Source organism: Panulirus ornatus, chromosome 17, assembly GCF_036320965.1.
Source record: "Panulirus ornatus isolate Po-2019 chromosome 17, ASM3632096v1, whole genome shotgun sequence".
NCBI lineage: Eukaryota > Metazoa > Arthropoda > Malacostraca > Decapoda > Palinuridae > Panulirus > Panulirus ornatus.
The window spans coordinates 18,932,925-18,956,120 of record NC_092240.1 but is presented as its reverse complement, the minus strand read 5'-3'; the positions used below and the strand labels follow the sequence as shown (position 1 = coordinate 18,956,120).

Below are 23,196 nucleotides of genomic sequence, written 5' to 3'. Positions count from 1 at the left end.
ATATCAATCTTAAGTTGTTTTTTTTCTCGTGCGTTTAACGCGCCACACCGGTAATTAATTCGACACTAATGGCCTCGAATATTGATTGTCATCATTGTTTACTGCATGAAGAAGCTGGGGAGGGGGAGTGTGGCTTGGCCAGTCCCCGCAGGTGGTCGCCCACCCTACCCCAGCCACCACCGCAGGCTACCACTCAACGCCAACATGGCCGGCCAGAATGTGTACTGTACTGAACAACGGAAGGTGGAAGGCCATGCAGGAGCACCAGTCATCCCATGGTACCTGGTGACACGCAGGAGGACCAGGCAACCCCATGTACCTGGTGACATGCAGGAGAACCAGGCAACCCCAGGTACCTGGTGACAAGCAGGAGGACCAGGCAATCCCAGGTACCTGGTGACACGCAGGAGGACCAGTCGTCCCAAGGTACCTTGTGACATCAAGGTGGACCAGGCAACCCTAGGTACCTGTTGACATGCAGGAGATCCAGTCAACCCCAGGTACCTGGTGACACGTACGAAGCCCTGGCACCTCCAGGTACCTGGTAAAACTCAGGACTAGGCAGCCCTAACTACCTAGATTATGATAAGGTCATGGTAATGATTCATTATATATATATATATATATATATATATATATATATATATATATATATATATATATATATATAACATGGAAGTACATATATTCTAACTACATACAAACGAGTCCACGATCTACACCTACAGAGCAGAAGAAGCACCAGCTCACCTGCTGTGGATAAGGTGTTTCAGCCGTCAGTATGACAGTGTCCCTGGTGGCTCAGCTGCAGCTTTGGTCCACGAGGTGTTCACCGTCTGTTGTTGTGTTGTGATCTGTCGTGCGTTGTGTGCTGTCTCCTCCTCCTCCTCCTCCCAGTACAGTCTTCACTGTTGCTTCGACGGGTAAATGCAATCACCAGGCCTGGTCGACCAGTGTGGGGTATAAATGAAAAATATCTGTCTTCTGCTTTTTTTTCTTTATTGCCTTGCAGGAGTGGCCAGACGCCTGGCAGCAGCTGCACCGCCAACCACTGCGCTGGCAGCCACCTGCAGTGCCGGTTGCACGACGACGCAGACATTAATCTTAAGGATCGGTCGAGGTATTATTAAGTGTGCCACGCCTTTCCTTGTTCACGAAAGAAATCGGATCTAGTCTCATTTAAAACTGGGTAAGAAAAAAGGCCTAAGAACGTATAATTTCGATGGTAGCCGTAGGTGTGAGAGACCTCGGGGTTCACTTGTGTGTGTCATGTGTGGTCAGCTGATTATTGCTCCTTACGGAGTAGGTCAGTTTTTCACACTTCTCGGCAAAACTCGATGGAAGGTAAACACTCAGCCCTGCTTCAACAAACACTGGACTGTACCCTGATATACAACCACACCTTCCTCCCCGTCCAGTGTAAAGCCCACGCCCTTACGACTCCACAAGAAACCGGGTCAGGTGAGGAACATGGCGAGCTGTGGTGGAGTCACGACTTGGCACAAATAAACAGTTGACGAGACACAGGCTGACTGTGGGCTGGAGCCTCTCCCCAGCACAGACGTGGATATGGCGAGGGTGGCCCAGGTGTGGCTCCTGATTATAATGGGTCTTACTACATTCCCCTCCAGCCCCTGGCATCCTCGGGTGTGACGCCTTACACTCGTCATCGTGAATGAGGAAGCAAAAGTTGGGTGGGAAAATGTAAGAGATACAGACAGACGCAAGGATCGCGACCAATATAGAACTTGCCAGTGGCATCGCTGGTCCGATACTTGCTGGGCCAACCCTGTGGTGGAGGCTAGATCAAGTACCAGGATGGTACGAGCCCTCAGCTCGCAACTACCATTTGAACACATGATAACCATCAGGTATTGTGGTGTTAACACCGGGGTACTGCTGCCTCTTGCATCGTCACCATGACCGTTGTGAGCGATGCTGACGGTTGGAAATATATCGATTTGAAATTGTGGCTTAGTTCAAGGACAAACTACACACACACACACACACACACACACACACACACACATTAATTTTTTTCAGCCGGATAGCTCTCTAAATTCAGTTATTGTTAATTATTTTCATTATTGTAGCTGTTATCATGGAGTCAGTTTTGCGTATGTTGAGGCCAGTGTGAAGATACATGATCGTTCGTTCGGTGTTTATTGTTTGGTTGGGTGGGTGTTGAGCAGTGTTATGCTGGGGTGAGTGAGGGAGGGAGCAGTGATATGCTGGGGTGAGGGAGGGAGGGAGTAGCGTTATGCTGTGGTGAGGGAGGGAGGGAGTAGTGTTATGCTGGGGTGAGGGAGGGAGGAGGCAGTGTTATGCTGGAGTGAGGGAGGGAGGGAGTAGTGTTATGCTGGGGTGAGGGAGGGAGGAGGCAGTGTTATGCTGGGGTGAGGAAGGGAGGGAGCAGTGTTATGCTGGGGTGAGGGAGGGAGGGAGCAGTGTTATGCTGGGGTGAGGGAGGGAGGAGGCAGTGTTATGCTAGGTTGAGGGAGGTAGGGAGCAGTGTTCTGCTGGGGTGAGGGAGGTAGGGAGCAGTGTTCTGCTGGGGTGAGGGAGGAAGGGAGCAGTGTTATGCTGGGGTGAGGGAGGGAGGGAGCAGTGTTATGCTGGGGTGAGGGAGGGAGGAGGCAGTGTTATGCTGGGGTGAGGGAGGTAGGGAGCAGTGTTATGCTGGGGTGAGGGAGGGAGGGAGCAGTGTTATGCTGGGGTGAGGGAGGGAGGAGGCAGTGTTATGGTGGGGTGAGGGGAGGAAGGGAGCAGTGTTATGCTGGGGTAAGGGAGGGATTGAGCAGTGTTATGCTGGGCGAGGGAGCAGTGTTATGCTAGGGTGAGAGAGGAAGGGAGCAGCAACATCATCTTGGCCTCGTTAACCTGTGTAATGTGCCGGGGCGTCGCTCACCCCATCACTCACACTTCTTGTCCCGTGTCCTTGCCTCTCGTAATACAGAACAATATACATTGAATCGGTTAGACAATTACTGTCATTTTCCTTCGACAATGATATATATATATATATATATATATATATATATATATATATATATATATATATATATATATATATAGATAGATAGATAGATAGAGAGAGAGAGAGAGAGAGAGAGAGAGAGAGAGAGAGAGAGAGAGAGAGAGAGAGAATCGGTTAAAAAGAATATTGATACTGTCCTCAAACATTATTAATGTACATTGAATGACTTAGAGGATCACTGATATTTTCCTTCACTATTAGTGATATATATATTTTTTTTTTTTGTTTTTTTTGCTTTGTCGCTGTCTCCCGCGTTTGCGAGGTAGCGCAAGGAAACAGACGAAAGAAATGGCCCAACCCACCCCCATACACATGTATATACATACGTCCACACACGCAAATATACATACCTACACAGCTTTCCATGGTTTACCCCAAACGCTTCACATGCCTTGATTCAATCCACTGACAGCACGTCAACCCCGGTATACCACATCGCTCCAATTCACTCTATTCCTTGCCCTCCTTTCACCCTCCTGCATGTTCAGGCCCCGATCACACAAAATCTTTTTCACTCCATCTTTCCACCTCCAATTTGGTCTCCCTCTTCTCCTCGTTCCCTCCACCTCCGACACATATATTCTCTTGGTCAATCTTTCCTCACTCATTCTCTCCATGTGCCCGAACCATTTCAAAACACCCTCTTCTGCTCTCTCAACCACGCTCTTTTTATTTCCACACATCTCTCTTACCCTTACGTTACTTACTCGATCAAACCACCTCACACCACACATTGTCCTCAAACATCTCATTTCCAGCACATCCATCCTCCTGCGCACAACTCTATCCATAGCCCACGCCTCGCAACCATACAACATTGTTGGAACCACTATTCCTTCAAACATACCCATTTTTGCTTTCCGAGATAATGTTCTCGACTTCCACACATTCTTCAAGGCCCCCAGAATTTTCGCCCCCTCCCCCACCCTATGATCCACTTCCGCTTCCATGGTTCCATCCGCTGCCAGATCCACTCCCAGATATCTAAAACACTTCACTTCCTCCAGTTTTTCTCCATTCAAACTCACCTCCCAATTGACTTGACCCTCAACCCTACTGTACCTAATAACCTTGCTCTTATTCACATTTACTCTTAACTTTCTTCTTTCACACACTTTACCAAACTCAGTCACCAGCTTCTGCAGTTTCTCACATGAATCAGCCACCAGCGCTGTATCATCAGCGAACAACAACTGACTCACTTCCCAAGCTCTCTCATCCCCAACAGACTTCATACTTGCCCCTCTTTCCAAAACTCTTGCATTTACCTCCCTAACAACCCCATCCATAAACAAATTAAACAACCATGGAGACATCACACACCCCTGCCGCAAACCTACATTCACTGAGAACCAGTCACTTTCCTCTCTTCCTACACGTACACATGCCTTACATCCTCGATAAAAACTTTTCACTGCTTCTAACAACTTGCCTCCCACACCATATATTCTTAATACCTTCCACAGAGCATCTCTATCAACTCTATCATATGCCTTCTCCAGATCCATAAATGCTACATACAAATCCATTTGCTTTTCTAAGTATTTCTCACATACATTCTTCAAAGCAAACACCTGATCCACACATCCTCTACCACTTCTGAAACCACACTGCTCTTCCCCAATCTGATGCTCTGTACATGCCTTCACCCTCTCAATCAATATCCTCCCATATAATTTCCCAGGAATACTCAACAAACTTATACCTCTGTAATTTGAGCACTCACTCTTATATATATATATATATATATATATATATATATATATATATATATATATATATATATATATATATACATACATATATATATATATATATATATATATATATATATATATATATATATATATATATATATATATATATATATACATACATATATATATATATATATATATATATATATATATATATATATATATATATATATATATATATATATCCCTGGGGATAAGGGAGAAAGAATTCTTCCCACGTATTCCCTGCGTGTCGTAGAAGGCGACTAAAAAGGGAGGGAGCGGGGGGCTGGAAATCCTCCCTCTTGTTTTTTTTTAATTTTCCAAAAGAAGGAACAGAGAAGGGGGCCAGGTGAGGATATTCCCTCAGAGGCCCAGTCCTCTGTTCTTAACGCTACCTTCCTAATGCGGGAAATGGCGAATAGTTTGAAAGATATATATATATATATATATATATATATATATATATATATATATATATATATATATATATATATATATATATATATTCCCCTCTCTTTTTTTTTTTCCAAAAGAAGGAACAGAGAAGGGGGCGGGTGAGGATTTCCTCAGAGGCTACCTCGCTGAGGCGGGAAATGGCGAATAGTATGAAAGAAATATATATATATATATATATATATATATATATATATATATATATATATATATCTATATATATATATATATTTTTTTTTTTTTCTTTTATACTATTCTCCATTTCCCGCATTAGCGAGGTAGCGTTAAGAACAGAGGACTGGGCCTTTGAGGGAATATCCTCACCTGGCCCCTTTCTCTGTTCCCTCTTTTGGAAAAAAAAAATGAGAGGTGAGGATTTCCAGCCCCCCGCTCCCTTCCCTTTTAGTCGCCTTCTACGACACGCAGGGAATACGTGGGAAGTATTCTTTCTCCTCTATCCCCAGGGATGGATATATATATATATATATATATATATATATATATATATATATATATATATATATATATATATATATATATATTTTTTTTTTTTTTTTTTTTCCCATACTATTCGCCATTTCCCGCATCAGCGAGGTATCGGTTCATATGAATATTATTCTCCGTAAGCAATAACGAGAACATATAATGAATCATTTAAAATATTGTCTTTATTTTACCCGAGCATAAATCAGGCAGGGATTGCACTACTTGGTCGTACACGAGGGGATGTATCCCTCACTGTTGTGGGGGGGTGGAGGGGAGGTGACACCACTCACCCTAATTAACTGCTTGAGCAGGATGACACACAACCCCTTGAGCACGGTGGCGTGCTCGAGGGGTTTGAGAGGAGAGGATTTTGCTTATGTCGACCACGCAGTGATATTGCTTACCCTCGAACCTGTGGATGGATAGACAGACGCGTCGGATGGACAGACGAGACGGACGGGCGGACTGCCCAGATAACGGACGGATAGACAGCCGTCGGTCAGACGGACGGACGAACGGACAGACTCAGTCCCACGTCACTGCGTCATGTTTACACACAGGAAAATATTACCCACTGCAGTGTATCCTCTTGGAACACAACGGAGATGAAGTATCAGACGTGGAGAATATGGTTGAATTTGTCTTTTCAAACAATATATGTGGATATGTGTTTCCTTTCTGAGAGTGTGTACACTGTTGACTGATGATAGATGCCAGTGACGTATTCCCCCAGCCTTGGGTTAAAGGTGTTGATATTCTCCTCTCTGGCAACATCTGACAGTATGTTACTCTACAGTTCCAGATCAGGAGAGACGTATGCTCGCGTTGTTATAACATCTTCATCATTTTTTATATTTCATAACGTAATGTCTGGTTCCTGAAGATATATAGAGTGAACATGTTTTCAGTTTCATGTGTTGTCGAAATTATTTTGCATTACGAGAGCTTGTGGGTAGTCTCCGTGACGTCTTCCCCCCCCCCCCTTTTTTTTTTAAGACAATAATTTTTAGTGTACGTCATTCTTCATCATGATAATTTCGGAGTGACATGATCAGTTTGCTGTTGTGACCAGGGCGTTGTAGGGGACGAGTATCGCTCGTGTTGTAGTTCATGTTTGTGGCTGTTGTAACCTGGGATTTCGTTGGCTTTATTCCAGCAGACACGGCTCTGTGTAGCACTGTAGCTCATCACTGATGGTCACTTCATGGTCTAGTTCTACGTTTCATTCTACCAGTGGTTTACTGAGCATTTTGTGCCGATGACTGGTATTCGCACCGCCTGAATATGCGTTTGTCTGGATTGACGTCCATTTGCCTTCCACACACACACACACACACACACACACACACACACACACACACACACACAAGTATATAAACGTATTGTGCCAGAAGAACTGTTCTAGTTAATAGATTGAACAGAGGAGCAGGTGATTGTTAGCCCAACAATATACATTTCATTTTGATAATTACCGTTATTGTAATGATTATAATTTACATAATGTCTTGTGTGTGTGTTGCATAATGGAGAGTATTACCAGTAATGATACGTACGTCGCCAGGCAAGGTATCGTAGGGAAATTATGGCCTTGATGATGATGATGTCTTTCTGACGAGTCCTGAGGCCAGGCAGAGAAAGTGAGAGAGAGAGAGAGAGAGAGAGAGAGAGAGAGAGAGAGAGAGAGAGAGAGAGAGAGAGAGAGAGAGAACGTTTCAGTGTGAGTGTGTGTGTAAGTATGTGTGTGTCTCCACGCCCTATCCATTGTAGCACCGCCCCATCCTTTTCCCTGTAGACCCGCCCCATTCCGTTCCCTGTAGTTCTGCCCCATCCCGTCCCTTCTAGCCCCGCCCCATTCCGTCCTCTGTAGCTGCTGCCCCCCCCACTCCTTCATGTCCCCCCCCCCCACCTGTATCCCCTCCCCCCATTATGTCCATTGTAGCTCCGCCCCATCCCGTTCCCTGTAGCTCCGCCCCCGGCCCGTCGTCCCTCAGCCCCGCCCCCGGGCCGGCCACGGTGCGGGGGCGTGAGGAACAAAGCGGCCGTCCTGTGGGAACCCGCTCATTGCCAGCGGCCGACCCTCCTGCCATCATCATCCACCATTTACTGAAGACGAAATATCAGCAAAAAAGAACATACTTTTTGGTACGTAGAACAAGATGGAAAAAACAAAAGAAAATAGAATTACGCGTGTTTTGTGGATATAACAGGTTTGGAAAACGATGAGTAGAAAAAATATGTTTTGTGGTTAGAACTGGATTAGACCGACCAGTATATATATATATATATATATATATATATATATATATATATATATATATATATATAGAGAGAGAGAGAGAGAGAGAGAGAGAGAGAGAGAGAGAGAGAGAGAATCAGCTTATACCTTCTGTTTGATCACGAGTAATTAATGTGAGATGAATTTATTTATTCATAGTATTTGAATGATTGTGTTTTTAAGGAGAATCAGTTGTCAGATGGAGTTGGTATATAGACTCATCAATGAGACGTCGTGGGTAGATCTCAAATGGCGACACTGCAGGACTCGTTGCAGGAGATGGACAATAAATACCTCGATTTTGCGGCAGAAATCAATAAATCAATAACTGGCAACTACTGTATCCACCCTGATCTTCATATCAGCTGATACAGGACGTAAATATTGACTCCCCTCCCCCCACACACCAGCTGACGACGTAAGTAAACATTAACTCCTCATCAGCTGATAGCGAATGTAAACATGAACATCTCGTATCAGGTGATGCCGGGCGTAAACACTGAGTCCTTGGATCAGCTGATAATCCACACCAACACAGATACCACCTCCTATCAGCTGATACCGGACGTAAACATTAACTTGAAAGCTGCGAGAGTAAATCAGTTTGAAGGAAAGAAGAAATGTATGGCCACTGGAGTTACACAGTGAAGGCATTATATAAAGACACACAGAAGATACAGTTGCTATATCATACAATATATACGTATGTACGGTCAAACGAGGTCACACTAGAGGGGGAGTTGGCTGTACCTGACCTGGAGACTAATCATGTTTCACTCAGTCTTCTCTCTAACACATGTTTCGCTCTGAGTGTCGGGGACGACGATAATAGTGCACTACTGTGATGATGATAGTAATGAAAACAGCTGACAAGGTCGACGGGAAATTATAGGGAGGTGAACCAAGATATTCTCTCCCCTATAATCTGCAGACCTGAAATTTGCTGAAGATAAGTAGGCAGATTGTAGATGGGGAGGCAGAGGGAGGAGGTTGTGGAGTGGCGGGGAGAAGGAGGTTGGGGAGGGGCGAGGATCGGGAGGAGGTTGTGGATTGGTGGGGGAGATGGGAAGTGGCGAGGAGAGGGAGTTTGGGAATCATGAAAACTAAGTAAGTCGACAGACGGAGAGAATGGCGTTACATATATATACATATATATATATATATATATATATATATATATATATATATATATATATATATATATATATATATATATTTTTTTTTTTTTTTTTTTTTTTTCTTTTAAACTATTCGCCATTTCCCGCGTTAGCGAGGTAGCGTTAAGAACAGAGGACTGGGCCTTTTTTGGAATATCCTCACCTGGCCCCCTCTGTTCCTTCTTTTGGAAAATTAAAAAAAAAAAACGAGAGGGGAGGATTTCCAGCCCCCCCGCTCCCTCCCCTTTTAGTCGCCTTCTACGACACGCAGGGAATACGTGGGAAGTATTCTTAATCCCCTATCCCCAGGGATATTATATATATATATATATATATATATATATATATATATATATATATATATATATATATATATTGTTGTAAACTGAATATAGGATATTTTTGCCGGCATCAACAGGCGAGTGATGTGTTCGTCTAGTGAACGGTAGCGCCAATGGATGACAGAGGTCAGGTAATGTGTGTCACGCCCCAGTGGCCAGGTGATTATGACATCAGATTGTGTGACGTTGGTTCATTGCGTAACCTCATGATCGCCCCCATACAGTAGGCTGGGTGGGGGAAAGTGCAAACCATCTCTACATTTGAATCATCATACCGCTGTTGGTGTTGTGCTCTGTCAGCTCTTGCAGATTGTGTTTTGGTCTGTGTCACGAAGGCTCAGATCTTCCATATGTAAAGACACATTGCTCTAGTGTGCGTCCACGTCTCTAGCCACACACACACACACACACACACACACTTTACAGTAGCTATGACCAACCTAACGAGAGAGAGTGATGATCCAGCAGTACTGCCAGCCTTACTTGGATACGATAGAGACAACATCTTTCAGTGTAGTGATCTTTACCACACGTTTTCCTTGAGAACATTTCTTTATGACGGAAAGTAGAGCTGCTGGTGTCCGTTTGCTCTCGCCCGTACTGGCTTCAGAGACACCTTCCAGTTCCTCAACTAACTGTTGTCTGGAAACTTGTCTTTGGCAACCCAATACTCCACTTAACAGCCACATTATCATTCAGTGCAAGTTGGGTGAAGGTATCAGCTCCCATCATTGCTCTCGGAGACCATTGTGAAAGGGAATCCACAACTGTTTGACTTGAATACCTTTAGCAGTAACGTGCGCATACCTTTGTCCGGTTTCAGAGACGAACTCGTTACGTTCTGTTCTCAGGGTAATTAGAGCAAGTAATGAGGATTAGGAGTCTGAGATAATTGAAATGTTTGTGGCTGTAATTTCTTCAAGGTCAGGAGCTATGACTGTGACGAACAATTCAAGTTTTCAATGTACATGTCCAATTATATATTCTAGACAGTTTTAACAAATAGGGATCGTCGCCTTTTGACGCTGAAAATGGGAGCAACATGAGAATCTCCTCTTCCTCACTGAAAATGGGAACAAGATAAACTACTCCATACTGAAAGTGGGAAGAAAATGAGGAGCAACTCCTGCACACTGAAAATGGGCAGCCAGCCGGACCGTGGTGAAGGACGTTTTGCAAGCAGGTCGGCGACTCTCACACCCTCACGATCACTGCCCCACAACCAGTGGCCAGTCTGTGTAACACATCCCACCACCTCACTTTCTATGTAAATAACCTTGTCCTTTGTAATGGAATGTTGCCTTCACCAACATTTCTGCCCCAGCCGGAGACACGTACAGCCCAGACCGACCTTTCGAGGGCCATCATCGCTTGGCTGCCACCACTCTCATCGCCTCTTGCCTCGTCCGCTATTACAGCACTTGATGACCGTGAAGGCCCTTGGCTGTATTCACGGGAATTTACTACACAAACACCAGTACGGTACCTGTATGACGGACGATTTCCTGTTGACACAAGTCCAGCCTGTGAATGAGAGTACACAGTGCCACTGTTTGACATTTCAACAGAGAACATCTCGGTGTGTGTGCGTGGCAGACAAGGTTTCTCAGGCTACTTGAAGGCTCAGGTGTAGAGGGTGAAGGCTCTGGTGTAGAGGTTGGAGGTTCTGGTGTAGAGGTTGGAGGCTCTGGTGTAGAGGTTGGAGGCTCTGGTGTAGAGGTTGGAGGCTCTGGTGTAGAGATTGGAGGCTCTGGTGTAGAGAGTGAAGGCTCTGATGTAGAGGTTGGAGGCTCTGGTGTAGAGGTTGGAGGCTCTGGTGTAGAGGTTGGAGGCTCTGGTGTAGAGGTTGAAGGCTCTGGTGTAGAGGTTGGAGGCTCTGGTGTAGAGGTTGGAGGCTCTGGTGTGAGGTTGGAGCTGGTGTAGAGGTTGAAGGCTCTGGTGTAGAGGTTGGAGGCTCTGGTGTGGAGGTTGGAGGCTCTGGTGTGGAGGTTGGAGGCTCTGGTGTGGAGGTTGAAGGCTCTGGTGTAGAGGGTGAAGGCTTTGGTGTAGAGGTTGAAGGCTCTGGTGTAGAGGTTGAAGGCTCTGGTGTGGAGGTTGGAGGCTCTGGTGTGGAGGTTGGAGGCTCTGGTGTGGAGGTTGGAGGCTCTGGTGTAGAGTGTGAAGGCTCTGGTGTAGAGGTTGGAGGCTCTGGTGTAGAGGTTGGAGGCTCTGGTGTAGAGGTTGGAGGCTCTGGTGTAGAGAGTGAAGGCTCTGGTGTAGAGGTTGGAGGCTCTGGTGTAGAGGTTGGAGGCTCTGGTGTAGAGATTGGAGGCTCTGGTGTAGAGGTTGAAGGCTCTGGTGTAGAGGTTGGAGGCTCTGGTGTAGAGGTTGAAGGCTCTGGTGTAGAGGTTGGAGGCTCTGGTGTAGAGGTTGAAGGCTCTGGTGTAGAGGTTGGAGGCTCTGGTGTGGAGGTTGGAGGCTCTGGTGTGGAGGTTGGAGGCTCTGGTGTGGAGGTTGAAGGCTCTGGTGTGGAGGTTGAAGGCTCTGGTGTAGAGGTTGAAGGCTCTGGTGTAGAGGGTGAAGGCTTTGGTGTAGAGGTTGAAGGCTCTGGTGTGGAGGTTGGAGGCTCTGGTGTGGAGGTTGGAGGCTCTGGTGTAGAGAGTGAAGGCTCTGATGCGGAGGTTGAATGCTCTGGTGTCTCTGGTGTGGAGGGTGAATGCTCTGGTGTGGGGGTTGAAGGCTCTGGGATCTCACTACATTATTGGGTTCTGTGAAACCTCATATTAAGCGGAAATTATGGACGAAACATTTTAGTGGCAGGATAGAGAACCTCCATCTTTATGGAGGTGTGTGTGTGTGTGTGTGTGTGTGTGTGTGTGTGTGTGTGTGTGTGTGTAACGTAAAGACGGACAAGACAGGTTACTGCAGGTGATAGATGTATCCTAAATATAGTGATTGGCTTACGTACCTAGAAATTGAAAATTATCGTTTATGCAATAAACATTGTAGCTTACAGAGATACGCCTATGTAATGTAGATATTGTAGTTATTGTAAGCATTGTAGTTATTGCTGGGATGACTGGTGTGTGTGTGTGTGTGTGTGTGTGTGTGTGTGTGTGTGTGATGGGGGGGGGGGGTAGTGAGCAGGGAGAGCGGGCACACTGGGAGGTGGTGCTGGTAGAATAATGACAGCAAGAAAGAGGGATATGAAGTCAGAGAGAGAGAGAGAGAGAGAGAAGTGGAGGGTAAGGTGGGTTTTAGTTCGGTAGAGTGAGAGCGAGGCAGTGGTAGAGTAGAGGGGGTTCTTGTGAGAGTGAAGTGAGAGGGAAGGGTCGAGTGAGAGGTCTGGTGGAATTATTGAAATGAGAGAAGGGTGTGAGGAGGCCGGGACGTGATGGGAGGTGACGGTGAGGGGATTACTGTGAAAGGAGGGGAGAGTGATGAGGGTATTGTGAGAGCACCGTGGCTCTAGTCCTGCAGCTGCCGTGGTAAGGGATGGAAGAACATGGATGAGGAGAAAAAAGTTAATCCCTTTAATCACGAACATACATCCTATTTAAACGACGGCACGACCCTTGGGCACGACAGCAAGACCCTTGGGCACGACAGGAAGGCCCTTGGGCACGACAGGAAGGCCCTTGGGCACGACAGGGCGACCTTTGAGTGTGCTGCCCTGGCATTTCTCTGTATAATTCACGATTTCTACTAAGTTCAGAATGTGCGGTTCTTAAAACCTCGCTTGAAGACGCTTGTTCCTGAGGGAAGATGCAGCGGGTCTGGCAGTGGTGTCTCGCTGCCGGGCAGGCAGACGCACGGTGTACTGCTGACTTGTTAGTGTGTCTGACGCGCGCGCACTTCCACGGACGCACGGACGTGTTCACTGGATTTCAGTGCGTGCCAGGAATGCTACCGTCGCCATCTGCACGGTCTGTTTACTTTCAAGAGATGTCGAGAAAGTCGTTCCGTGGCATATTTTCCCGAAGTGTTAATAATGTAAACCAGTTTCGGCCGAACAAATCCGTCGAATTCGAGATCATATTATATCTACATGATTTTGTATTATACGTCATCAGGAAGATTGGCAATTAAATTTGATTGTTATTATCTGCGGGACTGAAGTAGCAGAGTCCTACACCCTTGTAGTATCATTAGCGCTGATGATACTCGTTCCCCAGTGATGGATAGCGACATTCGTCTGTAATTATTACATGAAGCAACTGGCACTAACCTCATAATGGCCTCAGACTGACCCAGGCAGCCACTCGGGTCACAGCTCAGCGCTCGCCACCGTTAACCTTAACGACAGAAGTTGCTGCTTCTGACCTGAACGACCATAGTACCACCTTCTCGTCTTTAGCCAATCAGCGACCTTGTACTACCTCCCTTCTCTCCTCTCTCCAGCCAATACACAGGCTTGTACAACTCCCGAGGATCGCCTTCGTGACCTGACCTGTCCTGGCTCAGACACACAGGTGCATAAACTACCCCCTGAAGTCTCCTGCCGTGATACTCTTTGACTGAGGGAGTCGTTTGGTGAGGCTACTGGATCGTCAGCAGTGGTCCACCATGTGACTCGTGTCTTGTCCCTCCTCCTCTTAGCAGGACATTGTGGTTCTCGGTCTCGCACGTTCCCCTTTGGGAAGGACTCACACAGGACGTCACCCACCACTGCCCGTCTGGAGAAGCAGCTTGAACTACGGGACGTGCGGCCACGCTGTCCTGCAGCACAAGGTAGAAAAAGCCATGGCCTGCTGACTCAGGACATCGGCTCGCCTCACACTCTTGCAGAAGCTCCTCGAGACCCTCCAGTCACGCATCCTCCCTCACAGAACGTCTGACTCTCTCACCCACCTCCCGCGCAGTGCCTCAATATTTCTGCCACCATCATTTCACCTCACCTTCTTACCATCATCTTACCCCACCACGCTCACCAGTTGATCATCTGTGTACTTACCTGTACTATGGTGTTGCCGATGTTCTCGTCCTACGCCTCACTCAGTCCTTTACAACTACACAAGAAAGACACTTGAGCATCACTAGATCCTCTTAGATGTCGTGTGTCCAGACTGTTGTCGTCAGGTGGATCCTCCGCACATACGTTAACACCAGGACTCATTATACAGCCGGGCTTGTCTGACTGTGTACATACAGAGTGCGAGTCCTGACATTGTTTATATACAAGGTCTCAGTCCTGACGCTGTTTATATAGTAGGTCCTAATCCAAACATTGCTAAAGTTAGGGTATATATATATATATATATATATATATATATATATATATATATATATATATATATATATATATTTATATTCATTTTTTTTTACTCTGTCGCTATCTCCCGCGTTAGCGAGGTAGCGCAAGGAATCAGACGAAAGAATGGCCCAACCCACCCACATACACATATACATACGCGTCCATACACGCAATTATACATACCTATACATCCCAACGTATACATATATGTGGACACACACAGACATATACATATATACACATGTACATAATTGAGACTCTCTGCCTTTATTCATTCCCGTCGCCGCCCCGCCACACATGAAAATAACCACCCCCTCCCCTCAAATGTGCGCGAGGTAGCGCTAGGAAAAGACAACAAAGGCCACTTTCTTTCACATTCAGTCTCTAGCTGTCATGTATAATGCACCGAAACCACAGCTCCCTTTCCACATCCAGGCCCCACAGAACTTTCCATGGTTTACCCCAGACGCTTCACATGCCCTGGTTCAATCCATTGACAGCATGTCGACCCCGGTATACCACATCGTTCCAATTCACTCTATTCCTTGCACGCCTTTCATCCTCATGCATGTTCCGGCCCCGAGCGCTCAAAATTTTTTTCACTCCATCCTTCCACCTCCAATATATATATATATATATATATATATATATATATATATATATATATATATATATATATATATATATATATATAACGATGAGATGTGGAGCAGCGAGTATCCTGGACATGATTCTTCCCTGGGTGTTCTCCCCCAGAGTATCCTTCCCTAGAGTATCCTTCCCCAGAGTATCCTTCCCCAGAGTATCCTTCCCTAGAGTATCCTTCCCTAGAGTATCCTTCCCCAGAGCATCCTGGCCATCAGTATGTGTGGGTGTGGCCTGACCCCGATACCGGCATACAAAGTGTGTGACCTCAGCCTCACCTTGAGACGGAGGCCTGAACCATTGATATTCTTGAAGCAGTCATTAGCGATGGTGGTGGGAGAGGAGAGGGAGAGGGTTATGGAGACTACTGCTAATGATCACCCAGCTCCCCAGGCTCTTATACGCCCTCATCAACCCCTACCCAGTCTACTGCCCTTCATCTTCCCCCGTCACCATTACCTCGTCTCCCTTCACTGAGTGTCCCACGTCTTGCTTATTGATTATCTAGACTCCAGCTGCGGCCTCCAGTAGCCTGGCACATCAGGCGAGTTAGAGTATATTTTAGCTGTGGAGGGTCGAGCCAGGCCCACCCGTAAGGCAAGGCAAGGCAGCAGACCTAGCGTGGCTCCAGCGTCTTAGTGTGTGTGGGTCGAGGAGGATGACACAAAGAATGGCATGTCCTTCACCTCACGAGGCAGATCCTGACCAAGATACTCGGGAATGTCACGGTTCTGGTCACCCACCTCACGCCTCCCTCACCCTCTCTCTCATCGTGACGTGAAACTTGAATTACCCAAGTCTGTTCTCCAGTCGACTCCATCCACCCGGACGGCTCAGCCCTCCGTGACAGGGGCGGTGGTGGGCAGAGCCCCTCCGAATTTTTAATGTTGGTAAAAATGTCATTATGACTTTCATCTGCTGCAGTGTTGCTCTGGTGAACGTGTGGCAAGTGGCTATCTGGGTCGACGTTCACTGGGTCAGCAACTGAGGCACAGAAGGTCGATCTTTGGCGTTGTGTTTTCGACTGTGTCCATGTGTGTGTGCCCCAGCCTGTGTCCTGCTGGGCTGGTGACTCTGTGTTGACTGTATGTTGACGCCCCTGTATGTTGAGACTGCTTTGCTAAATGACTGTCAAAGGAAGCTGCAAATGTGTCCATGATGTGTGTGTGTGTGTGTGTGTGTGTGTGTGTGTGTGTGTGTGCAGATATGTCCTTGATGACGTGGTGTGCGCGGAGCCCGTACCTCACAACACAATCTTTCTAAATCATTTTTTTTTTTTCTCTTCCTCCACAGGTAAGGCGGAAATCCTAGTCGTGACGTCACACTGACGTCACAGTTGATGAGTGACGTGTAGTTCTGGCTGGTGAGGGCACGTCCCACTGACGGCTCTCACACACACACCCCCCCACACCCACCCACCTCAGGATGTTTGACGTCATAGTCATTGCTCATAGGTGACATCACACACTCAGGTGTGTGACGTCTCTATCAGCTGATCTATGACGTCATTTTCTCAGCTGATGATGATGATGCTTGTGGTCACGTCTGCATGCCCCAGACAAGCAACACCTGGGAACGTCCTTCGCCATTTAGTAAGGAAATCAGATGTGTCACGTAGATCTTATATTCTTATGTATGTCACGTCCTGTTGGTCCTTAGTGGTATTACCTGGGAATGCTAGAGTATCACTCAGATTATACACGATTCTTCGTATGATAATTTGAAGCATGAGTCACACGTGACTGTAGCGTTCAGAGTAAATGACAAGTATAGTGTGAGGGAGGAGAGGCTGTCAGGGCTGCAGAATACTTGACCATGGCTGCAGAAGACTTGACCAGGGCTGCAGAATACTTGACCAGGGCTGCAGAAGACTTGACCAGGGCTGCAGAAGACTTGACCAGGGCTGCAGAAGACTTGACCAGGGCTGCAGGAGACTTGACCATGGCTGCAGAAGACTTGACCAGGGCTGCAGAAGACTTGACCAGGGCTGCAGGAGAGTTTATCAGGGCTGCAAGACCCTGGCAGTGTCACAACTCCAGCCACAACCACCAGAGACCCGACAGGGAGAAGAACACTTACAGTACAGCCTATAACATCAGCAACCCACACAACACCAAAACTGTGTCACCAACAGTAGTGGATATAGCACCATCAACACCACCACCCCCGGCATCCAACATCAGCACCACCACGACCATCACCATCACCACCCCCATCACTACCACCATCACCTCCATCACCACCATCACTTGTACTACCAGGAGCCTCATCATCAGCACCAACGTCACGACCGACGTCTGTAACAACATCGTCACCAACAGTGACAACGTCGTTATCTCCTACACCGTCAACAACACTTCTTGCTTCACCAACACCTTCATCATCATCATCACCAACACCATCGCCAGCATTACCTTAATCACCACCACAAACACCACCCAGTAAGTGCGCAACATGAATGAAGATAACAAGTCCATATTACTGGATCTTTGATGTTCTCAGTCCTGGTTTGATCTCACTTGATCTGTAGCCTGTCGCATCAGGGACACAGCGTAGCAGGTCAGGAACCTTCACTCGCCCCAGCACGGTGTACTGCTCGCATGCCTAGAGGGGCTCCTCCTCCTCCTCCTCCTCCTCCTCCTCCTCCTCCTCCTCCTCCGTCTTGGCCAATGTGGAATCAGAATGCTTCCGCCTAGTAACCTCTCCAATCATGCCCTCTCGTCCCGTCCGTCTGTCGTGATGCTGCCACCCTCCCCTTGCTCTGCTCTTGTATTCTGGTCAGTACTTAAGAAGCTGCGTGCGTGTCCCGACCACTAAAGGTTTTGGACTCGCGGCACCCAAATGGCTGCTGCTTCCCACTGTTTCCCTGTGAAGACAAGAATTGACTGTTGTGTTTACCTTCTTTCCTCGTATTGCGAAGCTGTCGAATTCTCTTCCTTCTTTTGTCTCTCACTTTTCCCCTAAGCTTTTCCATCAGCAAGTCAGGTCGAAAATTAAACTGAGGGACTTGGAGTGTTCTCTACGTTTCTTTTTCTCTTATTTTGTAGTTTCCCGTTTATCTGAGGTGGCCGCGATGGGAGTTTGTTTCACCTGTGCCTTGTTGGCTACTGTGAAAAAAAAAAAAATTGCAGGTGTGATTGTGGAGGTGTTTATAGAGGTGAGGAAGACGCTTCCAGATGTTGGGTCACTTGGGTCAGTGGCTGACGGTATCTGAGTGGCGTCAGGGACTGACGTGGGTCACAAATGCCTCCCCTCTCACGCTTGTACGTGGGGAGACACTCAGCTCCCCAGAGCGGCTGTGATTTGTTCCCTAAGAGATGCCATTACGTCTGGCCCGGGAGTCTTGGTGTTAGGGGAGGAGTGAGAAGTGAAACAGGACGACGGTGATAGTGACTGCCGGGGCAGCACGCAGGGAAGGTGGAAGACGAGGTGACACACAAGAATAGATTGCGTAGAACAGACGAAGAAAAGGCTTCAGACACTCACATCTCACTCTTTGTTGTCATGTATAATGCGCCGGAACCAGAGCCTTCTATCCACAACCAGACTACAGACCTTTCCGTGGCTTGCACTGACCGCTTTATGAATACCATGGTTCAGCCCTTTGGTAGCACGTCGCTCCATTTATATCACCTCGCTGTAATTCACTGTATTCCGTGTACGCCTTACACCCTTTTGCAAGTTCAGGCCATGGTAACACAAAACTCATCTTTCACTCCATCCTTCAACCTCCCATTTGGCCTCCCAGTTTCCCCTGTTCTCTCCGCTGCCATGTATACCCTCTTAGTCCGCCTGTCCTCACACATCCTCTCCATATATATGTATATCGTCAGGAAGAGGTGAACGCCCCTTAGAAGGGGCAGAACCTCGCTTGGTTTCTTGCTCTACTTTTTAAGAATGGAAAATGATATAGGAGGGGAGGATATTCAACCCCTCACCCCGGCTCCTCTTAGTCACCTTCTACGACACGCAAGAGATACGCGTGAAGCTTTACCTCTTCTCTATCCCCTGGGATTATATATATATATATATATATATATATATATATATATATATATATATATATTGGAAAGGATCACAATTTTGCGTGTGATCAAGATATTCCTATGAGTCCACGGGGAAAATGAAACACGAAAAGTTGCCAAGTGCACTTTCGTGTAATAATCACATCATCAGGGGAGACACAAGAGAGGAATATAACTGTCAGTTGATATACATCGAAGAGACGAAGCTAGGACGCCATTTGGTAAACATGTGATTGTCCAAAACATCACATATTTACTAAATGGCGTCCTAGCTTCGTTTCTTCGATGTATATCAACTGACTGTTATATTCCTCTCTTGTGTCTCCCCTGATGATGTGATCATTACACGAAAGTGCACTTGGCAACTTGTCGTGTTTCATTTTCCCCGTGGACTCATAGGAATATCTTGATCACGCGCAAAATTGTGATCCTTTCCAATATATATATATATATATATATATATATATATATATATATATATATATATATATATATATATATATATTTTATTTTTTATTATACTTTGTCGCTGTCTCCCGCGTTTGCGAGGTAGCGCAAGGAAACAGACGAAAGAAATGGCCCACCCACCCCCATACACATGTATATACATACGTCCACACACGCAAATATACATACCTACACAGCTTTCCATGGTTTACCCCAGACGCTTCACATGCCTTGATTCAATCCACTGACAGCACGTCAACCCCGGTATACCACATCGCTCCAATTCACTCTATTCCTTGCCCTCCTTTCACCCTCCTGCATGTTCAGGCCCCGATCACACAAAATCTTTTCCACTCCATCTTTCCACCTCCAATTTGGTCTCCCTCTTCTCCTCGTTCCCTCCACCTCCGACACATATACCCTCTTGGTCAATCTTTCCTCACTCATTCTCTCCATGTGCCCAAACCACTTCAAAACACCCTCTTCTGCTCTCTCAACCACGCTCTTTTTATTTCCACACATCTCTCTTACCCTTACGTTACTCACTCGATCAAACCACCTCACACCACACATTGTCCTCAAACATCTCATTTCCAGCACATCCATCCTCCTGCGCACAACTCTATCCATAGCCCACGCCTCGCAACCATACAACATTGTTGGAACCACTATTCCTTCAAACATACCCATTTTTGCTTTCCGAGATAATGTTCTCGACTTCCACACATTCTTCAAGGCCCCCAGAATTTTCGCCCCCTCCCCCTCCCTATGATCCACTTCCGCTTCCATGGTTCCATCCGCTGCCAGATCCACTCCCAGATATCTAAAACACTTCACTTCCTCCAGTTTTTCTCCATTCAAACTCACCTCCCAATTGACTTGACCCTCAACCCTACTGTACCTAATAACCTTGCTCTTATTCACATTTACTCTTAACTTTCTTCTTCCACACACTTTACCAAACTCAGTCACCAGCTTCTGCAGTTTCTCACATGAATCAGCCACCAGCGCTGTATCATCAGTGAACAACAACTGACTCACTTCCCAAGCTCTCTCATCCCCAACAGACTTCATACTTGCCCCTCTTTCCAAAACTCTTGCATTTACCTCCCTAACACCCCCATCCATAAACAAATTAAACAACCATGGAGACATCACACACCCCTGCCGCAAACCTACATTCACTGAGAACCAATCACTTTCCTCTCTTCCTACACGTACACATGCCTTACATCCTTACATATATATATATATATATATATATATATATATATATATATATATATATATATATATATATATAGAGAGAGAGAGAGAGAGAGAGAGAGAGAGAAGCATCAAGTTATGAGAGTAACGGATGATGGTTGGGAGTCTGGTAGTTTGAGGCAGAAGAAATACACCTGGAAAAAGATACACGTGAAGAAAAGAAAACGGTGGACATATGACGGCGGGGTAGAACACGTGATGCTGATGAGGTGGTGATTGATGGTGAGGTGGTGATGGTGAGGTGGTGATGGTGGAGCTGATGGTGGAGGTAGTCAGGGTGAGGGACGGCTCATGTGGAGGCTGGCGGTGTGGTTGCGACCCTTGCCCATCTTACGGGTCGACTGCTGGTGGTGTTGGTGGTGGTGTCGCTCCTGCAGGAGGATCTCGTCTGTAATCTGGCCACACCGCCTCCCCCACCTCATGACTGAGGCAGTGAGCGAGGAGCCAAGTGTTGTCTATTGTCCCGTCATCATGGGTGAGACTGGCCGGCCCGTGTCTCCTCCCTCATTACCAGTGTTGTAGTTATTACATTACCGCTGTGCACCCTCCATATACACGTCAGGACACTTCAGTACTGGATTAAGAATAATTTCAAGGTCATGATCATTTGTTGGTGGTGGTCTGCGTCAGGTGTGCGATGGTCAATATTCTTGTTCTGAGTCACACCTGTAGTGGCCACTATTGGTGTTCTAAGTCAGATGTGTAATGACCAACATTGGTGTTGTGGGTTATACGTATGGTAGTCAGTATTGGTGTTCTGAGTTAGACGTGTGCTGGTCAATATTGGTGGTCTGAGTTAGATATGTGTTGGTTAATATTGGTGTTCTGAGTTAGACGTGTGCTGGTCAATATTGGTGGTCTGAGTTAGATATGTGTTGGTTAATATTGGTGTTCTGAGTTAGACGTGTGCTGGTCAATATTGGTGGTCTGAGTTAGACATGTGTTGGTTAATATTGGTGTTCTGAGTTAGACGTGTGCTGGTCAATATTGGTGGTCTGAGTTAGATGTGTGGTGGTCAATATTGGTGGTCTGAGTTAGATGTGTGGTGGTCAATATTGGTGGTCTGAGTTAGATGTGTGGTGGTCAATATTGGTGTTCTGAGTTAGACGTGTGCTGGTCAATATTGGTGGTCTGAGTTAGACGTGTGCTGGTCAATATTGGTGTTCTGAGTTAGACGTGTGCTGGTCAATATTGGTGGTCTGAGTTAGATGTGTGGTGGTCAATATTCATGTTCTCAGTGAGGTGTATAATGTCCAGTATTTACCAGTCGACTCTCAATATCAAGGCGTCAGCAGTCTTCATGAGTGAGGTTATTTGGTCAGTTTCCTCTCTTACTGTCACCAGAGATTTTGAAATTGTGTTCTATATTGCAGAATTCTAAGGACCCAGATTAGAGAATTTTTGAGAATGATGTGTATTTATTTATTTGTTTATTAGATTGCCGCTTCCCACGTTAGCGAGGTAGCGCTAGAAAACAGACGAAGAAATACCCATCCTTTTACACACACACACACACACACACACACACACACACACACACGCATATACGCACATGTACATATTCATACTCGCTTGCCTTCATGCATTCTCCCCCGCCCCCCCTCCCCCCAGAAAACAACATAGCCACCCCCTGCGTCAGCGAGATAGCTCCAGGAACTAGGGGCTCCTACACGTGTCTCCATGGCTGCGCTGCTTCCAGTATCAGGGGAATGATGGACCCATTTAGAATGAAAAGATCTTTAACGAAACTGTTTCTCTGATGATGGAACCTCGCCCAAAGCTGACTTGTCATTCGCATTGTAACCTCATGCAGGAGGAGTCCGGTATTTTATATATATATATATGTATATATATATATATATATATATATATATATATATATATATATATATATATATATATATATAAATGAAAGACTCTGGCTTTTAGTTGTGAACGTGATGGTCCGTTCCGAGTGTTGGACAAAATTTATCGTTAGGATATTACGGATCGTTTGATAGGGCGGTTGCATGATTCGAGGTTGGTGGTTAGGAAGATGGTGGCCGCTATCCGTACCATCTGCTGCTGCACGGGTCACGCGGAGCCCCGACTG

General features: G+C 46.3%; 1 protein-coding gene across 4 annotated transcripts in view; it reads left to right on the top strand.

Moving 5' to 3' along the window:
- LOC139754595 (uncharacterized) overlaps positions 1 to 23,196 on the top strand; it is a 359,713-nt gene that overhangs the window by 115,669 nt on the left and 220,848 nt on the right. The window contains exon 1 of one of the 4 annotated variants that reach the window (XM_071672012.1): positions 16,689 to 16,958. The exons of the other annotated variants lie outside the window; for them this stretch is intronic. The gene's annotated coding sequence lies outside the window, so the exon portion shown is untranslated. Of the gene's footprint in view, positions 1 to 16,688; positions 16,959 to 23,196 lie in introns of those variants that run through there. 4 annotated transcript variants of the gene reach the window in all.